This window comes from Hylobates moloch, unplaced genomic scaffold (assembly GCF_009828535.3).
Source record: "Hylobates moloch isolate HMO894 unplaced genomic scaffold, HMol_V3 SCAFFOLD_9, whole genome shotgun sequence".
NCBI lineage: Eukaryota > Metazoa > Chordata > Mammalia > Primates > Hylobatidae > Hylobates > Hylobates moloch.
Window position 1 is genome coordinate 57,875,154 of NW_026652284.1, and position 12,108 is coordinate 57,887,261.

Sequence of the window (12,108 nt, forward strand, 5' to 3'; positions counted from 1 at the left end):
GAACTGTATCATTATGCTATCATCTTTGAAAGCTCCATAATTGTACCTTTTCTACCCAAGTCACTGAAATAAAACATCCATTTCTACACTAAATATTAATTTATTTCCTGTTGTACTTATTACATTATTTACTCAGGTGATAGTACTTCCAACCTTTTTCAGGTGTAACCTCGTACTGTAGAGAACTATTTTCTAAATAACACACATTTTCATGAAAGAAAATGAAAACTGTACAGATTAGAAGTTATTCTTATTAACACACCCATCTTTTCCCTAAGAAGCTAAAAGATTTATGTTATTTCTTTTGCTTTAAATTTAGTCATATTGGCTGAAAAACATTACACTGAATGTGGTTAGAACAAATTAATTAAATTTCCTGATCAGAGCAGTTAAGATTTGTGTAAAATGAAGAGAGATAAGAATAATAAATAACAGGAAAATATTTACCAGGAAGAGTCTGCTGATGAGCTTCTGTTATCATATTTTCTTCCTATCCTTTTTCCTCAAGAAAGGAAAAATGTGTTGGTTGTTATTTAAAATTAGAAACTTTTGTGGTTGCAAACAACAGAAGCCCAATTTAAATAGTATGAACTGAATAAAGGCATTTAAGTAAAATTTAACTGGAAAGTCCAGTTATGGACTCTAGTTTCAGGCATGGCAGCATCAAGGGCCTCTTATATCATAGGTCTTAAGTTTCCTTTTTCCATTTATTCTATGCTTTTCCCTGAATCTGGCTCCATTCTAAGGCAGTTAATCCCCTTGAGATATCATTTTACTTAAAAGCACTTTCAGGCTTACATTTTAAACTTTGAATGACCACAAATATTTTTTAAAGTCCTAGAACTGTACTTGTTTGTATTATATGTTTAGCCAGTCCTGAACTAACTATTATGGCCATGTTCGTGTTGCTTTGACTGCCGACGTGGGTTTCATAACCACTCATGGGGTTGCAGTATTCAATGGCAGATTACACCTGAATCACATGGACTTAGAATATTGGAGGAATATTTCCTTAAGAAAAATTGGGTTATTTTTGCTAAAAGAAGAGTGAATGGGTGATAGGCTGCCAAAAACTACAGAAGTACATGCCAAACTCCCAATTCCTTGATGTTGCCATTCTTATAACTTTCTTTTCCACTTGATGTCATGACCACTTTTTGACATGACCACAACTGTTTATTCCTTAGAAGAACTCTCTATATATTTTGGACTTCAAATATGCAATCTCTAAACACAAGCTACTGTCTTTCCACATTTCCAAACTTCTCATCCTTAATATATCTACTTCCATTTCCCCATCTCCCCACTGTCCTTTTCACCAGCTCCCTCTGACCGCATGTACACTTTCCTGGACTTCAATTTCTGTTCTTTCAGTTATTATCTTACTGACATTTTTGGTCCCGTTGCCCTCTGTTCTTACACAATTCTTCCCTGCCAATCTCAAATCAGGATTCTGAAAACATTAGCTTTTTCTGTTTCTCTTCCTAGATGCTAATCATTACTCAGTTGGAGAAGTCTTAAAACAGCACTCATTTTCCTAGACATGCACGTCAGTCAACGCCAGCCCTCTTTTCAATGTAGCTGTTCTTTTTCAAGGCTTTTGTTTAGATGCTACTCTAAACAATGTTTTTATCTTCAAGCCCTTTCTCATGAGCATGCATCTTAAACTAAATTACTTTATATTCATACAATTCTTTCAATTCAAGCTCCCTCAATCTTTTCCTGCTCACTTATTAAGCCATTTTCTAGCAAAAGAAGTATTTTTTCATCTTCCAGAGATTTACTCCACAAAATATTTTTCTTTTCATTTTTACTCTCCTGGTGTCACAACTTCCCATATATTCTAAAATCAATTACCTTCCTTGAGTCTTCAAATCCATCCTCTGATGTCTCTTCTTTCCTTTATCCAGTGGTCCTGTGGTGAATAGTTTCTATTCAATATCTTAATTTCTTATCAAATCCTTAATAATTTACACCTGTTTTCTGTACTTCTTCCGAAACTATTTCCTGAAACTACTATTTTTATGCTCCCCAATAATTTTTAATGACACCAGCATTTTCCAATATGAAAAATTTGAAACACCAATGATATCATGACTTCTCCAGATAAATTATGCATAGTATCAAATAATATAAAATGTCTTGTTATTCATACATTTTAAATATATTTTCCATCTATCTTATCCTGTCAAAAAAGTGACATGTCTTTTTTTTTATATTTGGATTTTTACATCAAAGGAAGTCATAGCTCTTGCACAGTGAGAAATGGGGCAGCCAGAGGACTTCTTCAGGATGTAGGAATGTTCTCCGTCAGGGGGATGTCAAGTGATTCTGGGTTATTTCATGGGGAAATTTGACTTAATAAGATTACTATGAGGGAACATTAGAAGGGAGACCAATCATAGGAAACCTTAGTAGTCTAAGCAAGAGTTAATAAAGGTTAATAATGAATTAAGTTAATAAGGATATAATCAGACCACTTTTATGTTCAACTTTTCTCAGCTTGTTTTGCATTTCCTGCAGGTTCAGTTCTAAGCCCTTTAATTGTCAAACAAGGCACATCTTGATACGCCTTGTACCTATCCTGGTACTCTTTTTCAGAGTGTTAAAACATTTTCTCTTTACATACTAAATAATTGTGCATCCATGATTACATCAAGCTCACAATTCTAGTACTCACATATTTTATGAGAAAATAACTTGTGTATTCATTTTTTTCTGACTAAAATGCCTAAACAACTCTGATTTTTCCTTCACATACCCTGCATTTGTGAGCTGTATCGCCACCTTTCCAGGTTGATTGCAGGTAGTATGTGTTCGGTACTTGCCCTGAATATTAGTCTCCTGTCTGTTTCACCTATATGTGGGACTTTCTAGTAAAAGACAAATCTCTCTTTCAAAGGATGGAAATGGAGTGAGCGCAAGAAATAGAACCACCTGGTTACTTTCTTAGAAATCTAGAGGAAGTGGCTATGGAAGGAGATGGTTTAGGGAGCACTTTGTGTTTAATACAGAAAATCCTACTGACTGCCTCATTCTAGTATTTTGTCATGACTTTGGGAAAATGACTTCATGTATATAGGAAATAAATGGATTTGGAGGCAAACATAGTTGCATCTTCTTTTTCCTTAAGGCTAGACCTGATCATCCATTATAAAGAATGAAGATGTCAGAAACTCATTTTTAATCATTATAATTAGGGCATAGACAAGTGATCCACCTCTGGCCAATATAATAATATAGTTTGTTTTGTTCTTTATATTCATATTCTTTAAGCATTTTGTTATTTTAATGTTCTTTTTACTTTTCAAACTTTCTGTTGAAAACTAAGACACAAACACACACATTAGCCTAGGCCTACACAGGGTCGGAATTATCAATAACACTGTCTTCATTGATATAGTGATCAATATCACTGATAACCATAAAATTATGCCACTGGAAGGTCTTTGGGAGCTGTTACATGCATGCAGCCATCATCTTCTATGATCAGAATGCCTTCTTCTGGAAAACCTGCTGAAAAACAGTCGGCCTGAGACTATCTTACACATAACTTTTTTTTTTTTTGAGACAGAATTTCACTCTTGTTGCCCAGGCTGGAGTACAGTGGCACGATCTCGGTTCACTGCAACCTCTGCCTCATGGGTTCAAGAGATTCTCCTGCTTCAGTTTCCCAAGTAGCTGGGATTACAGGCACCCATCACCACTCTTTAAAATAACAATAAAAAATATAGTATAGTAAATACATGAACCAGAAACATAGCCATTATCATTATCAAGTATAATATGCTGTACAAAATTGTATGTGCTTTACTTTTATACAGCTGGCAGTCCAGTATATTTGTTTACACCAGCATCACCACCAACACAGGAGTAATCTGTTGAGCTATGTCGGTACTGCAGTTATGACATCAATAGGTGATAGGAATTTTTCAGCTCCATTATAATCCTATGGGACCACCATCATATATAAAATCTGTTATAGACAGAAATGTGTTATGCAGAGCATGACTGTACATTTTTTTTTTGCCCTAAGACAAGCTTTGGAACTGATAAGAGTTCTGAGTCATAAGTGGGAAACATAGAACTATGGATTATGGACTGACAATGTTGATGACACTGATGGAAAGAGTTGCTCTTCCCTCTACACATCCTCATTGTGAGGTCTAAACAATTAAGGCAGAACCAGTGCCAGTACATTGTCTTGAAAATGAGAGGGATTTCTATGTCGGGTACAGCAGATATCTTTCAAGTCTCTATGGCTCAGTTGCAGTGCATTCCTCTATCATTGGAAAATCATTAAGCAATAAGAAAATGCCATGCCAGAGCAGCCAAAACGCTTATTCTCAGCAGCCAGAATGTGAGGTGATACCAACAACAGTCAAAGGGAAACAGGATTCTTCATTAATCTGAACATTCTTTTAATTTTACCTATCTTGAAGAAATAATAATCAGGTCTCATTTTTAAATCACAGGTGTGGTAGCTTGGACCTCATGACAAAATGAACAATTTTGTTACAATTAATTCATTAAAATTTCTTATTGAGAACCAATAATGTGATAAGCTTTGCACTAGATATTACGGATACACAAGTGAAGAAGACAAGCAAATCCCATTTCTGGTACCCTTGGAAGAAATATTCTGGGTGACAGGTAGACAATGACCATGGGCAAAACTCAATTTTAACTTGAGATGATTATGAAGAAATCAAAACTCGCTGAAGGAGTGGAGAAAATTAAGTCAGAGTTAAGAACTATGAATTTACAAATCACACACACACACACACACACACACACACACACACACACACACACCCCAAACAGGAAAAAAAAATTCCAGGCAAGGAAATGAGTAAATGCCAAGACCCCATGGCAAGGTTTACTCCGAGTGTTAAAGGACTAGAAAGCTGGTGAAGGTGGTCAAAATGTACTAAATAAAACAAAAATTGTGTAGCATTCGAAAAATAAACATGAGCCATCAATTTTAAGTTTCCTAAAGCTAAGTCATAATGAGAGGTTTAAATTATACTCTAATTGCGTGAGACATCACTGTACAGTTTTAAGCAGAAGTGAAAATATTCTGATTTAGGCTTGAAAAGATCCCTTGGGCTGCTCTATGGAAAATAAACATGAAGGTAATTTTGAGAGTGGGTGACACAAAATGGAAGCACTTAGGAAACGTGGCTGTGGTCCAGTGGAGAAATGATGTTGATTTGAACTTAGGTAATTAATAGGGTAACTATTAAGAAGTCATTGGATAATTGGGAGTAAAACTAAAAAACTGTGGAACAGGAGATTCTAATTTTACTTCTGGATTTTTAACTGAGCTACATGTGATGTTATTTGAAATAAGTGGAATAGAGAAATCAAGAATTCTGTTTAGTTATATTAAATTAGATATATATTTGGGAATGACTAATTACAAATTGTCTATTAAAATCTGGTCTTCTAGTGAGAGTTTAGGGTTGGAGTATCCAAGATGCAAAGTTGGAAGTATTCGGCTCAAGAATGAATAAACTTTACTAGTAAATATCTTTAGAAAAATTATAACTTTTACAATTTATTTCTAACCTTTTTTTTCACTTTAGAATATATTATCTGGCCTTAGTCACACCAGTGAAAATAATTATTTATTAAACTCCTGAATTTTTATTTTCAAGTAATGGTTATGTACTAAAACAGAATTATTACTAAAAATGCTAGGATTTGAAGTATGATGAGTATAGAAACATGTTTAAAAAGTAATTTTGAAGAGAGCTTTTACTTAATTTGTGACTGCAAATATAACAATGAAAAGGCAAATTACTTTAGATACGGACCTTATATTTCAGGAACTGAACAGAATTAGCCTTCACTTTGTTTTATATTATCTGAGAGTCTGTATTTCTTCAGTTCTATAAATGTAAGCAATGTAATATTTCCCATGTTGCTAATGGAGCTTGAAATTAGGGTAGCTGCTTGAGTTTTGGCATCATGATGATGTCAGCATTTCCCATGAAAAATGAAAGTTACTCAATATAACTTCTACATGCACAAAAATATTCAGCTTTCCATATTTGAAATTGGCTGACTGCATACAATAATAGATGGTTTAGGAAAAGGAAACACTCTTTTTTCTCTAGGTTTTGCCAAACTGGTAACTACTTTGTTGATAAAAAATTCTGTAAAGCTATATAGTTAGTAAAACATTTACATTTAACTCCAAGGTCTGTATTGCAAAATACAAATTTGGGTCCTATATTCTTATAGGAAGTGGAGTTTGATAAATACTGGTATTTGATAAATCTCATTTGTAAAATCATCAATTATTTTTTAACCAAAATTACTTGGTATATTATGAATTATTCAATTGTTCTATATTTAATTCCTAAAAATACATGTGAGAACTCAATCTCATCCAAATATATACTATTTGGAAAAAAACAAAACAATACTAATATAGAATGTCCAAAATCTAAGAATTAACTAAGTATTTCAAAGCCGAAAAGATTCCTGTTCAATATAAATTGAGCATATAAACTTACATTAATTTTTTCCTAATTTTTAAAGAAAACTTTAATGAATGTAAGAACATTTATTTTTATTTTTGGTAGTAAAGTAAATCTGTAAATGAAAACTAACCATAATTGATTTAGAGGCTCATCATTAATGATCATAGTTAGAGGCTGATCATCAAACTCTAACATATGTGAAATGTGACTGTGCAGCTATGTAGTTGATAATTTATTATTATAAGAGAGAAAGAAGGACCTGGAAAACAAAAAAATTATTTCCCAAATTTTCCAAACTGGTCTCTAGTGAGCTTGAGCAAGTAATATACATTGCAGCAGATATTTATCCATTGAATGTGAACTTATATTTTGGAAAATGTGCAAAGAATTTAGTCAGGATTGTGCATACAATGATAGAACTATAGATATATTCATCAGATATGAAGTGTGACTTTGAGTTATTTAAATCGAGTTTGAGTTTTGAAGATAATTTATAAACCTCAAAACTTTGTAGGAATATTAAGACTTCTTTTCTGACGCTGCATTTCAAAAACATTGAAGTCGCTGTGTTAATTTTAAATCTCTCTCTCTCACTCTCTCTCTCTGCCTCCTCTTCCCTGTCAGATCACCAAGATAAAATATGTGAAAAATTAGATTACTTGGCATTGCAGGATATTATTTCTTATGCACAGAACAATTCTCTAGTTCCCTACACAATTTGGTGTCCCAGAAAGCTACAACACTTTAAATGGTCTGTACATCTAATGATTCTACTTGTAAATCAATCCAATAGTAAATTCACATACTCCATTTATATCAAATGCATAAATGCAAAGCTATTTTACTTAAATTTAGACTTCAGAATATTTATTTTTAAAAGCTGTGACAGATACTATATGACAGAAATTTCAAACGAAGCAAAAATATATAGTAAATATTGCTCAAAGAAGTGTTTCAAACTCTGAAACATTTCAAACTCTGAAACAATTGATGAAACAAACATTTTCAAAATGCTAGAGGGAAAATAACTGTTTTATGGAGAGATTTAGTACTAACGTATTTGTAAGGAGAATGAGATTGAGAGGTTTCTAAGCCTCCTAGTGAAATAAAGTAACCCATGAGCATTTCACTGAACAATAATTTGACAGCTGTCTTTTTCTTTATTCGGGGGATGTTTCTTTACTATTCTTGGCTTCTGTTGTTTTACTTAGACTGGGTTCTGCATACTTCTTGCACTTTAGTCACTATATACATTTAATTATTGTAGACTGTAATAGAATTTAGTCTTTTCCTTTGGCCTGATTTGGCTGCTCACCAATAATGTTTAGCAGTACTTTCTATTTGCTTAATGAAAATGATTTTCCCTTGGCTCTTTTTCGTGGCCCTTTTTTCTTTCCTCTTCTACTGCTTCTAAATACCTTGACAATGCAAAATGTGTTTTAAAAATTTCTTTCTTTAATTTTTTTCTTTCCATTTCTCCAGGTTAGCTATTTAGCAGATGTTTAATAGATTCTTTTGATTTGAGTTGAGTTAGTCTCATATGAAAGTGTCAGAAATATAATGCATATGCTACACAGCAGAGCTAGTGTGAGCAATTCTTAATGATCAATCTGCCCAGTCTCTCCAGATGCAGGTTATTCAAACTGATTAACTGATGACTCAGGTGGAATCACATTATAGCCAAAGTTATAAAGTAAAATAATTATATTACAGCATATCATTTTAAGTGATATGATATGCTGTAATATAATTATTTTACTTTATGAAAACTTGGCTAAAGGTTTTGTGAAACTGTTGACCTTTGTCGTTACATTTTTCATCAATGTTTTTCAAGTTTGGTTAAAGCAATATTTCAATACACATTTTATAAAGTATTTACAACAAAATTTGTTCATAAGTGGGGAAGTGTTCAATTTTCTAAAATGCTACTTTGTTAACCTATCTTTTCCATTCTGTGCCATTTTTTAAAGTAGTTGTCACTCAAAACACTTAATTATATATATATATACATATATATGTATATATATATACACACACACACTTATATGTACATTTATGTTTTAGTGGTAGAAGAAAACAAAATTGAAATTGAACCCTTTAAAATGAAATTATAGCAATTACTCCTCGATTGTCTATACTATCTTAAATCCTAAAATATTGTCACCTAAACCAAATCTTAAAGCTCAAAACCATTATTTTCCTTTCCTTGAATGGTAAAATAATAAAATCTAAGAGCAAGAAGAATGAGAGAGAGGGAGTTGATTAGACATCTTCTTATGTCCCTTAATCAGGGCAAAAGTACTTTGTCAACTTGCTAATTTATATTATAGAAATTAATTTTCAATGCCTTTTAATATCCTATTGTTTTACATTGATAATGAAACTTCTAGCCCTGTAACTATTCAAGGAAAATTTGATTATAGATTTTTTTTTTGTTCCATGTATAATTTTTATGTATTTTACTGTTTTTTTCTTCTTCATTGACATACAGCTTAGCTTTTCCCTCTGTAATAATCATTTAATTTTTGTATTCTAATGTTTTTTAAATGGTCTTAATTCCTTCTTACCCAAAGTATATGATACATTTTTTTCATGGATATTTTTTCAAATTGTCATATTCATTACACTTTGTATTGCTGCCTTATTTTATTCGGTGTTTCTCCTTAGTGCCCTTTTCTTCCACAAAGTTTGCCTAGATTTATTCTCCACCTTTTTTAAGAAAAAGTCATCTTGCCTACTACTGTGATTATATCTCCCTGAAGGTATATAATTTTGAAAACAATGTGAAATGAAGAGGTGGAGTTCTCTCCAATGTTTGGATTATTGCAGTGGTTGGCAGGGCTTAGTCCTTATTGCAAATACCTTACCCAGAAAGAATTTTAAAATGCAAGGTGGACTGCTCTATCGGAGAACCTTGCACCACATAGAAGGTTAAGTGACAGTGTTAAAAATGCAGAGTGAGCACATTATGTAGAAAATAGAATTACTTAACTTAATTTGAATTATCCATTCACTTTTGTTTTCACAACTGTCCTATTAGCTAATAGCAGGTTTTGATATACTGTGTGTGAGTGATTCCCATCACTCACTTCATTCAGCAGCAATAGATCTATCATGCAACTTCACAGATTTATACTGTCTAAATTTTAAGGCAGACACTTGGTTATTCAGTATTCTGTAGAGAGAGTTTTATCAGTCTACCATATCCAAGGCCATTCATGATTAATGGCATAATAAGAAACAGAATTTGAATGTTTTGAAACCTTCTGCCAACTCATGTGCATTTTCTAGAATACACTGCAGATCACTTTTTCATTTCCTTTCATTTTCCTGCCACTCCTGGTTTCTGTTCTTTAAGGACATCCTGACAACATATGCACTCATCAAGCCTTAATGGTCTAACTGAAAATGAGATAATGATTCTCTTTTACCCTCTCTCACATGGATGATCAATATCTACACTTTACACACACACACACACACATGCACACACACAATACCTGCCACAAGAATGTTACTTGTTTCTTATGTCAGAAGTCATTGTTTTTATGTACAACATTGGTTTTCTGTATGCTATAATTATGCATCTACACAACACATACCTCATTTTCACTTTATTTACAATCTCAAAAAGAGATGGGAAGAAGTCAATGACACATGAATAAGGCTGTGGAAAACTGGTTATTATAATCAGTGGACAGACAGGCTTAGAGAGTTAACCTGTAAAATCTGATAGATAAAGATCATGAAAAGGACAACCAGGTTAGAGAAGGGCCACCTTCTTTAATTGAAGCTAACAGCTCATTACTGATATGATTAAGGTGCCTCCCAGAAGTCATTAATACATGTAAATGAAGAAGGAGAATTTTAAATTTTAATATGAAAAGGGAGTATGTTGAAATGAGAAAGAATGATATAATAACAGGTACAAACTCAATGATCATCAAAGAGCCTGGGGCACAAGGGGAAAACAGGAGTTGAGGAAAGAAGAACATATTATTTCACTAGCATCCTTAGGATGAGTATACTCTATTTCCAAATAATCAGAAGTACCCCACAAATGTTAGTATAATTCATTAGACTATCATGGTTGATAGATTCAACTTCATGAAATTTCTCAATTTTCATAAAATGATTCTGTATTAATCAAGTAACTCTCTGTTTTGGGGGAAAATCTTGAAATGGCCTATCCAAAAAGAAATGGTCATGACTCTTTCTGATTTTTTAAAAAATATTTTTAACTTTATATATATTAGTGATTAATAGCACTAATTAATCACTTTGCTTCAGCTTTATAAATCTGACTCTTGAATAAATGAATATGTGCTTGTTTGTAACAAATTGATCGGGACCCACCCAAAGAGATGAAATAAGTCGTAAGTAGAGACTGAGTGTGGAAAAGTCAAATTTTTCTCTCTGCTTTATCAACATTAACTCCTTACTTGTGATCATTAGGCTCTCTAATGCCTTGATTACCTTACGTTTTTATTATTAAATACTTCCTTACCTCAAATAATGTTATGAATAGCAACATGAAAGATAATATTTTTAAGTATAAGAAAAACTATATAAAAACAAGGAATTGTAATTGGTCACCAAATTAACATCGAAAATAGAATAAAACCAAATCTCTAACTCTGCAAATGTATGCAATGATACAAACATTTGAATATGCAACCTTCTTAAATCTTCCTAGGAATAGCAAAGCTTGGCACTTTGGAAGCTTGATAACATTACAGCATGGAAGAAAAGTGGAAGAAAGGTAAGGAATTCTTCAGAAGAAAAAAAAAAAAAAAAGAAAGACGACTGCCAATTCTTGTATAAGAGAAACCGAAGAGGCAAGAGCTAGGGAAATTAGGATTCTCACTAACAAAATGCTTACCAAGGATTGCGAAACCTTTCCTTTGCTTCCTGTGCTCTCTGGATTCATCAAAAGCCATAACTCTTCCCTTCGACTTTTTCTGACAGATTTTAGGGACCATCTAGAAGGTAGGGTTCACAATATAATTAATTGTTTACTCATTGTTATATCTGCAGAATCTATTAAATTTTTAAAAATAGCACAATGTTTGATAAATATTTTTGAATTAATGGCTGAATAAATGTAGTCACAGTGCTGAAACCAATGTCTTCCATCCTAATCCTTTGCAATTACCATGGAAAGTTGAAAAAAAAATGTAAACATGGGTTTGCACAGCAATTGAGAAAGAACGTGTTGATATTTTAGAAAATAAATGTTCATTAATTTCCATTATTTTCATTCCTTTTAAATCTTTATTACTGCAAAAGAAATAAGCTAAACAAGATATTTTGGTAATACCATTTACAGATATATCTGCAATACTACATTATGCATTTGTAGTAAATGAGTAAGAATAAAATTGTGGCACAGAATAACATATCTTATATGATACCAATTTCTTTGAAAAAAGAGAGCAAGAAAGACAACGATATAGCTATACGATTTTATAGCCATCCCTGTTACTCTATTCTCTAGCTGCTTGGCATTGTGCATGTTATTAATTTCTGTATTGCCATGGTATCATTATCTATAAATTCAGGGTGTTAATATTACCTATTTTCTTTGATAAGTATACAATAATGAGGTGAATACACA

The 12,108-nt window shown here is 32.6% G+C and overlaps 1 long non-coding RNA gene across 1 annotated transcript; it reads right to left on the reverse strand.

Moving 5' to 3' along the window:
• Nucleotides 1–457: 457 nt before the first annotated feature.
• LOC131384287 (uncharacterized) lies at nt 458–11,473 on the reverse strand. Its single transcript, XR_009214978.1, has 3 exons — nt 11,374–11,473; nt 1,858–1,915; nt 458–502 (listed from the first exon to the last, which is right to left on the reverse strand). It is a non-coding gene; the product is annotated as an uncharacterized LOC131384287 (long non-coding RNA).
• Nucleotides 11,474–12,108: the final 635 nt, after the last annotated feature.